This window comes from Bactrocera tryoni, unplaced genomic scaffold (genome assembly GCF_016617805.1).
Source record: "Bactrocera tryoni isolate S06 unplaced genomic scaffold, CSIRO_BtryS06_freeze2 scaffold_11, whole genome shotgun sequence".
Taxonomy (NCBI): domain Eukaryota; kingdom Metazoa; phylum Arthropoda; class Insecta; order Diptera; family Tephritidae; genus Bactrocera; species Bactrocera tryoni.
Genome location: NW_024395824.1, coordinates 20,995,502 through 21,005,861, shown reverse-complemented (window position 1 = coordinate 21,005,861; position 10,360 = coordinate 20,995,502). Strand labels below are relative to the sequence as shown.

The 10,360-nt window shown below is 40.5% G+C and overlaps 1 long non-coding RNA gene across 1 annotated transcript; it reads left to right on the top strand.

Moving 5' to 3' along the window:
• The first annotated feature begins 3,527 nt into the window (after nt 1–3,527).
• Nucleotides 3,528–9,823, top strand: LOC120779677. The gene is made up of 2 exons (XR_005705713.1): nt 3,528–8,417; nt 8,764–9,823. It is a non-coding gene; the product is annotated as an uncharacterized LOC120779677 (long non-coding RNA).
• Nucleotides 9,824–10,360: the final 537 nt, after the last annotated feature.

Below are 10,360 nucleotides of genomic sequence, written 5' to 3'. Positions count from 1 at the left end.
TTCCCGGTGGTGCCTGAAGCCGAAAGTACTACCAGTTCAGCTTCCTTACTGCTCAGGACTGGTGACCAGGGGTTGGACTTCTCACGCACACCCCAATAACCCAAGTTAACGCGAATACCTTACACCGCTAACATTTAAGTCCCCATTAGTCCAGCTAATCCCCATACCCTCAAGATCCCTTACGTCCGCGTACATCGGGCAACTCGCAACAACATGAACCCAGTCTTCAGACCGTACAATGTTGCATCGATACGATTTGCCACAATATTGCAGTTCTTTAAATGACACAAGCTACATACAGGCCCATATGCCGAACAGCATTAAATGCCTCCCATTTTACCTATGACCGCCTGCATGCCCTCCTTCATTCTCACCAAGTGTGGTGTAAAACACATTCTTTCACTCATGGTCAGCTCCAGATATTTGACTCGCCGTCAATCGGTGCACGAACCGGCAACAATCTGCCCTTAAGCAGCATTGTCTCAGTTTTTTCCATCGATTTGTCCACCCTCTCACCCAAGTATTTATAATTTCTAAAAATTGTCCCCCGCCGCAGACCGCAAGCGACCTTTAACAAGTAAAAGAAGATCATCCGCATTTGCGCAACACTTACCGAATGGTTCGAGCTGCCCAAGCAGGGAGTCCATCATGAGATTCCAAATATGTGGAACAAAAATGGAATCCTACAGGCAACCATGAATCACTCCAATCTCCACTCTTCCACTCATGCCGGTAAGAGAGGCCTTTCTGTCTAAAAAGTAGCTCCCAAAGAGCGATTTCTAAACACCCAAGTTCCTCCAGTGGTTGTATCACTCGATCCTTGCTTAGGTAATCAAACGTCCTCTTGAATTCAACAAATATGCCAAGGACATAATTGCTGACGCTCTCATTAACAAAATTCGTAAAACCAATCATCCTCTACACTGCGTCCTTCCCTAAACCCAAACTGCCTATCCGACCACATACGCCGCATTAGCTCCTGACGCCGTCACATCATAACTCTTTCCATCACTTTTCCAAGTACTTACCCCTCATTAGCCTGACAGTTCTCCTCTTCAAGGTTAACTCACGCAACTACTACTTAAGTTTTCTAGTCAAAAAATCATTCACACTTCCTAAAAATCCTATCACTAAACCCCCACAGTACCTTATAAAGACGAGCAATTTTCTCATCCACCCCCAACTCCTCAAAAATCATAATTTGAATCAATTTGAATTATGATCACTCAATCCTCTTCCTCACTTAATCTTCCACCTAACACCAAATGCCCTGCTTGCTACCTCATTCATAAACGTCATGTTAATATCACTCACACCCCAGACCCATCAAAAGTATGCCTTTCACTGGGATCATTCACAATGTGGAGGCTATTGCCACCACCCATTCACTTAAAGTCTCACCTTGATTGTGGCTCCGATATCCAGACAAATGCCGGGATACCTTACTGAACCACATCAAGTACGAGGCATTTGCATCTAACCCCAGGTTAATGGACTGCTACCTACAAAAATAGCAGCATATCCATGTATCAAAGGTAGGGGTCTAGAGGCTCGCTAAATTTGCAGTACAAACTAGCCACAACCATTCTACCGAACACCCCCTCTATAGCTACACAAACACCCAGCTGTGAAGAATCCAAAACTACACAATCATAGCTTGGATTATTCACAACTATTGCAGCATTAACCTTAAGGTCCGAAAAGACCCTGAAACCTCCAGAAAGATCCCTAACCACACCATTAGTGGCGTAGGGCTTCTGGAGTAAGGCAATACTACACCCATCCTCAGTCATGCAACCCCTCAGCTCACACATTACGGCATATGAGCTCTGGCAGTTTAACTGGGAGATCCCTTTCATCAATGTCTGGCAAGGGCGTGCTCAACGATGTCACAGTAAATCGGGCAGACAGCTGACATCATCAGATGCCCAGCTGGTCTACCCTTGAGTGCACAGTTGCGGCAATGTGGTGCATTGACACAACCGGCAGTCGTATGGCCTTTTAACCGCACCTCCGGCAGACATCGGATTTTGCCCTACAATCAGCCACCCTATGGTCGAAACCCATACACCGGAAGCAGCCCGCGACAGGGCTATCCTGCCGCACCCGGAAGGAGAACCATTTAATATAGCACCTACCAGCCTCCAGGAGAGCGGGCATCATTCTGTCCGTACCCTCCAGGACAACAATGGTGCTACCCTCAGAAGCCACCTTTCAGGGGCGACTGACCATCCTCACTTCAGACCTCTGGGACGCCGAAATTCAGCCAGAGTAACTCTTCCATGAATACATCATGGGAGTTCTCCGTATGAACTCCCTGAACTACAACCCGAGGACCCAATTTCCGGTTGACACTCACGTCCCCACCTCCCCGAATTTCTTGTTATTCGCAACCTTTTCCCTCTCTATAACGAAGAGAATGCGAATAACCGCCACACCACCCTTAAGGGGCCGTACTTCATGGATCCTCTCTCCCAGTGAAGGACCCAGCTCTTTTTCAACTTTCTTAATAACTTTCTTAGAGGAACTACCGTCACCAAGAGTGCCTCATACTTTAAGGGAAACTCCTTCGCGGCTTCCTTCTCAAAATGCTTCGCACCAAAAATCAACTCACTTAACTTCCCATTTAAACCTTTTACAGCCACAACATGGCTGAGCGGCCTGCCCAGGTCCTCCTGTTACACGGGCAACTGAACGGCAGACGCTCAGCACAACTCTCACCGACAGGCAATTCTGCCGGCAAAGAATACCAACAACAAGGTATAGTATTGAAACAACTAAAACCGAATCACAGCCCATGTAACTCAATCAGTACCGAAAAACTACTTGCTCCTACAAACACTTTGCCCTTCACTCATTATACAAAACACCTGCTCTGCTCGTTTTCAAAATTCAAATTCAAAAAAAACTAAGAAAACTACCTGCTCCTACAAAAATTTTGCCCATAGCCACTATGCAATATAGAAAAAAAACCTACACTATTCGTTTGAAAATTATGTGTGACACACGAACCTAACTACTTGAAAATAGAGAAAGCTACTAGAATGAACGAGACATTTTTGTATGTACAAATACATGCACATACACACAAACATGTTCACAACTTGTTTTTTTCTCGCCACCTATAATTCTAATTCCGAAAAAATTATTAATATTATTCTCGTCCTCTCCATTAGAATTTGTTTGTTGTTCATCTGTGGTAGATTTTTGTTTAGTTTTTTCTCTTTGTTAGTTGCTGCTGCTGAAGCTTTCTTTGTGAGTGTTTTATCTGTTTTAGTTGGCTGTACGTCGTTCTCAACCAGAAATATGCTGTGTTGACCTCAACTGGATACATGTATGATACCTGTTGACGACAGCCTTACCCCACAGTACTCAAAAGTACAACGAATGAAATCAAAATGTCAGTTCGACTCGCATTTGTGTATAAACCGCAACCACCACGATACCCCCGAGGGGCCAGTCCGCACAAGAAGGTTGAAGTAAACTCCAAGGGCTCCTGCTCCCCGTGGTACCAGAATTAAGTCTCCGGTCAGATCTCGTAGCCGAAGCTATTACCAGTTGAGCTTCCACACAACTCTGGACTGGTGACCAGGGGTTGGACCCATACACACACCACTCATACAAAATCTATCCATAACTCCCAGCTAAACGTATTCGCCGCTAAATAACTCAGGCGCATACAGCCCTAACAGATCGGTATTACGACTAGTGGAGATCACACTATTAACATCTAAGTGCCCATTAGTCTAGTTAATCCCCATACCCCCAAAATCCTTAATATCTGAGTACATCGAGAGTTCTGTAATTACATTCACCTAGTCTTCACCACCCGCCCCACAAAAACACCCCGACCTATACGAAAGGCATCTCTGATGCAAAAATGCATTCAAAGGCCCATGCCCCGTAAGCAAAAACCCCAGCCTCAAACGAACACGGAAGTCCGGGTTACAGTCAACAAACCCAAAGTCCCGAATGTACTCATAAGTCACTCGCCCCAACGTTCTTGCCACCTGACCCTATCACCTAGAAGCCTCCTGATCCCTAAATATCCCTCGCTCTCCACATCATCATCGGAGATCCAATCACACAGCAGCAATGAAACACTCAAGCCCTTCTTAACCTGAATACAACAGCACGCTGTATAACAATCAGGTCAAGAGGAGGTCCACATAACAAAACTTGTAAAGCCCACTTCGAAACAGTGCGACTTACTGGCAGACATGCAAGCATCATACAACGTTGCACCGAGAAGAGTTTTCGGTGACTCGAGACGGCCATCGCTGTCTCCCACCATATAGCAGCTCCATAAGTGGCACAAACTACAAACAAGTCACAATATATGGGGCGAACAGCACGACGCCCGCGACCACAATCACTCCTCAAGATGCGTCGTACTTTGCCTGTGACCGCCAGTATGCGCTCCTTAATCCTAACCAAGTGTGGAGTAAAACACATCCTTTCACTCATAGTCAGCCCCAGATATTTTACTTGCGTCACATAGCTGATGTGATCAATCTACATTTCAGCAGCATTGCCACCGTTTTATCCATCGATATATCAACCCCCACATCTAAACCCCAAGAATTTACAATTTCTAAAAAATGTCTTCCCGCCCGTTCTAATTCACACCGCGAATGACCTTCAACCAAAAGAAGAAGATCATCCGCATACGCACAACACTCCCAACGATGATAACAGAGTGTCACCAACGCGAAGAGAGGTGGTATCCTGACTTCTACGACCCCAGTAGATCTTATAGACCTGACCCCAAGGGTCGTTCATATTCGTCCTCTCAAAACTCTTCCACTCATCTACCTTAATTTTGACTAACATATCCTTATACTCCCTCATCACACAACTAAATTCATACCTAAGCTGGGACAACCTATAAGAATTTGATCGTCAGGCGCGTTGAAACTTTCGCTTCAATCGCCTGACAGTAGTCCTCCTTTTCAAGATTTACTCACGCGTCCACCACTTAATTTTCCTAACCCTAGAACACTTATACCTGCCAAAAACCCTATCATTAAATCCCCAAAATTCCTCATAGAGACGAGCAATTTGCTCGTCCATCCCCAACTCCTCAAAAACCCTAAGCGGTATTTCCAACACCGTTTCCCTAACCGAGAGTCCATATTAGTTCTAGTCAATACCAATGGTACGCCATCGCTGCAATGGACTCTCATAAAGCGAAGGAGGGGATTAAGGAGCAACCATAATTTGAATCAAATTAAGATCACTCAATGCCCCACCCTCTCTTGACCTCCCACCTAACATCAAAGGCCCTACTTGCTGCCTCATTCATAAGCGTCACGTCAATATCACTCACACCTCTAGGCCCATTAAAAGTATACCACTCGCTGGGCTCATTCACAACGTGGAAGCCATTAGCCACCACCCATTCACTTAATGCCTCACCTCGACTGTGGCTCAGATATCCAGACGTATGCCTGTATACCTTACTAAACTACATCGAGGACGAGGCATTCGCATCCAACACCAGGATAAATGAACTACAATGTACAAGAAGTAGCAGCTTATCCATGTATGCCAGGTAGGGCTCTAGGGGCTCGTTAAATTGCAGTATAAATTAGCAACAACCATACCGAACACTCCCCTATAGCAATACAAACACCCAGCTGTAGAATTAGCTGACATCATCAGATGCCCAGCTGGTCTACTCTTGAATGCACAACTCACACATTACGGTATAAGAACCGTTGCAGTTTAACTAAATAACCCCTCCCTTCAGATTTAGGCAGCCAGCGACGGAGCTATCCGGTCGCACCCGGGAGGAAAACCACTTGATGTAGCACCTTCTTGCCTCCAGGACAGCGGAGATCAGACAAGCCGCACAAGGGCTGGGGGCGTAGCCATCGGTACCAATGAGGCCGGCATTGACTTTTCCGGTGACGAAGAGTACGTCTCCAAACATTCTCTAAGAGCGTCGACTCGTCCGCGAATATGGGAATTCTAGGTAATGACCGCCATTAGGAGTGCTTCAAATTTTGATGCAAGCTCCATGAACCCGTTCGCGGTCCTCTTTCGAATTTTGTGGCCCCGAATACCAAACCACTTATTTCCCCCGTTATGAGCTTTACGGCCGCAACATGGCTCACTGCACCGTACCCAACAAAAACACTTGCCCTCAAACCATCCCCCTTGCTACCAGCACCTCTACTAGCGCTCGCATTGCTAGCGCCCGCTTTCCTCGTACCCGTATGAGCGTACCCTATGTACATTTCTTTTTCGCCGGTATTTGCGGAGTGAGCAACCGCTTTTTCAGCGGTGCCACCTTTACCGCTACCACTACCACTCCCGCCCTTACCCGCCCCTTTCGCTTCTCCACCCAACGTGGAATCGTCTACTACTGAAAAAGGTTTACTCGCCCAGAAAACACTCGGGGTCACTAACTCGAGCAACAACACTACTATCGTGTACTTCTGCCGATTGCACACGCTCCAGGCAATAACGGTGCCAACTCGACTGGGTAAACGAATCACCACACAAATGAGAATACCCGAAAATCACAAGAAAAAAGTCACTATGAAAATTGCACCTATCCGTCGACAGTCAGCTAATTGAATACCACAATATTTTTATGTTCTTGTAAAGATTGATCTCGAAACGAAACGACATATTTTTGTTAAGATTGTTCTCGAAAAAAAATCCACACCAAAATTTGTCTGCCGACTTTTACCATGCAAAAATATTTAACAACGATTTTGCTTAATATTTTTGTGTTTCACTTAACCATATAATTTTATCATGCTCTTTTGTATTGGTTAGAGCGTATACACTAACACCTGATTCCCTTTCAGCAATCATTGCGAATCTCCAAGCTTATTTATGCCAGGCCTGAAATTGCTTTACCATCTGATCAAATTTGATCAGGATTGGATTGGAGCAATCTTCTTTATGTTCTTGTAAAATTGATTTGCATATAACTTACGATTATCACCACTTTCAGCATGAGTTTGGTAATATTTACGATGAAAATTAATAAATGTTATATTAGCGTAAAAACGCAACTTTTCACGTCATACGCAGTATGTGTATAATCTACTGTCTACTAAAGGGAGCATTTAGTTTATTCTAATAAAAGAACAAACATTTATAATATAGAAAAATAAACACAAAAAAAAGAAAACCCATATTATTTTGTACAAGACTGTATATATATATATCTATCTATGCCATTAACTTTTAGTATTTATGTATGACATCATTCTTGTAGATCATTTTTCTTTCTATTGTGTAATTACTTAAAATGGCAGCAACATAATAGAAGATGTTTTAATAATTAGGACCAGTAGACATAAATATCTAATCTAATAAATGCCTAGTTTGTATGTAGACTTAACCAGATTTAAGTGATGGGCTATACTGGTGGTATGTCTTCAGAAAATCTACTTAAAAAATATTGCAAACTGCATTGTTCGTAACATGTGAAATTTAAATACCACTCTGTGAGACTTTGTTTTATACATACAAGAGGGACTTCATCCTATATAATCGCAGTAATATATATATTATATATAACTCAAAATAATAAAATAATTTAAAATTAACGCTAACATTAAGAAAATAATATACTCTTAAAGTTATTAACAATAACGCAAATATTCGTTATTTTCTAACAGTTTGTTATTGGCGATTTTTCAGATTTAATAAACACTGTATTGAAACTGCTCAACTGGTAATTCATATAAAATCCATTGTTAGTTATTATTGTTCCTAAATTTTTGAGGGCTGAAATACAGTATTTAAAGAGCAATGTCTTTTAGCTTTGAAAATTGTGTCATATATTTTTGACTTGAAATTTTAAAATACTTTGCTTAAGGGGCTATACCAGTGTGACAGTTTATATAATATATCCAAAAATATTCTGTGGAATCGGCAAGGTCGTATCTTGAATAATTTTTGTATCATGGATAAATGGATATGAAACTCTTTGATTCGAGAGAGAGCTGTCCAAACACCCATTTTTTTTAACATTTGCCGATGATGCCACTGCTAAAAAATATTAGATTGGGCAATTTAAGTAACTTTTGGGTATTTTGCAATTTCCACACTACCACTGAGGTATGTTAATGTTATTGTTTTTGGGTGCTCGGTTCCCCAGTAGGCCTATATCATCCACATACATATATAAATAATTTTACAAACAACTGACATATAATTCTTCAGAATTTCAACAACGCACTAATTTTGGCAGTTCGTTTTAGCGCTATTCTTCTGGCATCCCGCCTTTCTCACTAACTGCTGATAGACGATACGCGGATTGTGTTTTGTTGCCAGCTCTGAAAAAAGATCAGAGTCCGCTGCCAGCTGACAAGCGAGAGAACAGGAAAAGAGTTTCTCATCAATTTATCAATGTTTTGGATGACAGCCTTCTAAAGAGCGACCGCTCGCAGGTACAAACATACATATATAAGTGAAACTTCAAACGCGTTTTTCTCGAAACGACATTTTTCAAAATTGCTGACATCAGAACTCAACGAGAAATTGACCGATCGACCGATCAAATTAAAACTGAGTATTGTTGAATATATTTACTATGCAATGACCTATGATCTTTTTGATTGGTTGAAAATTCTCAATTTGGCATTAAAAAAACGACCATTTTTTACCTAAAAAAAAGATTTTTTTCTTTTCAAAATTACGCCATTTTGTTAATTTTTGATATTTTTCAAAGATCGTAGGTCATTGTATAGGAAATATCTTTAAGCTTAATAAACCTTTTGAACGTTTTTGTTTCAGCTACCCATTCGGCCGGTATCATGTCAGCACTTGGGCACTTTTTTTTGGCACCTCCGAAGACAGCATATAACTCCGTTATTTTTCAATATTTTTGTAAAAAAAAAAATCTTCAAATATTGCTGAAAATATACCTTATTTCGTACAAAGAAGTTCGAAACATTCGATCGAGTACTTTTTTTTTAAATTCACGAAAATCGCCTAATTTCTCATGCGTTACACCGGTATAGCCCCTTAATACAGTTTTGAACTATAATTGTTCTCATATAAGATGGACCTAATTGGACGGGTGTGAATCTCTCCAAATTTTTCCATGCTGAGACGTGTATTGATTCTACTTCATAATGGTTTTACTTGAATCTTTGACACCAATTTTATTTTTAAACCAAATAAATCGGATTTGGCTAATTATGTCTCCATAAAAATATTTCAATAAGTAGTGAACGCGCCATGTGACACTGTTAATCAAACTGTTTATTGTATTGAACAGGCGATGATTTTGATTGAACTCCGATCCCAAATTACTTTCTACAGAACTCTTTTTGTGGTGAGCTCAAGGCAAGAATTTGGGCTGAATTCATGGCTAGAGCCGAAATGGTAAAAAAATAATAATAATGGAGGCAAAGCAAAATATTTCATTGTTGACAATAATGATGATCGCACTTAATTGGTGTAAAGGGTTAGTTGCAGTCAGAGACATGAAAAAAAATAAATAAATTTAAATACTTTTTTTAGCCAGTAAATTATTTTATTTTTTAAAAGTTAACACAGAATAGCATTGAATAAGGTTTCTACTTGACTTGATAGATATTTCTTTTTGATTCAGCTCCAACTGAAGCTCCTTGGGATTACGATCACTAACCCTTGGAGATCCATCTAAAATAAAACGGACAAAAACAAAAAGTTTTATTAATAGATAATCTAAGCACTAGGCAAAAGCTGTACAAACTTCATTGAAATCTACCGAACTTTTGTCTAGGTACAGTTTAAAAAAACGTAGTTTTGAGGAAACGCATTAGAATTTTTATATTCAATTCGCCTAAAGTGATATAAAAACTGCACATAATGAAAGAGAAATGACGAATAGAAAATGGCCAAATTAAAACATGCTACTATACAAAACAAAGCAAATAAACCTCGTATTAAATCTTGGGGATATCAGATGTAATATAATATATATTTAATAACTTTAACAATGCTTGCTTTAATTTCTTGGTAAAAGATTCAATTCAGGAGTTTGTTAACAAAACATAGTGTTCATTATATTGTATTATTCAAAAGCTGATGAAAACCTAAAATTTGCTTTATTTAAACTAAGAGAAATGTGTATAATCAAGCATATGCTTTAGACTTATACATATACATATTTATCCGATTTTAAATTTTTTGTTACATATACACTTTACATACACGCATCATCTATTTACATAAAAACCCGTACTAACCGTGTAGATAACAGTAGTACATACTAACGCTAACAAAACGCTAATTTAGTAAATTAACATTCATTGATGGAATTAGAAAGAAAAAATCAAGGCAGTATTAAGTTTTATGTGAAGCACTCTCGTTGAGGGTAAGTAGGATATGGTTAAAACTGCGA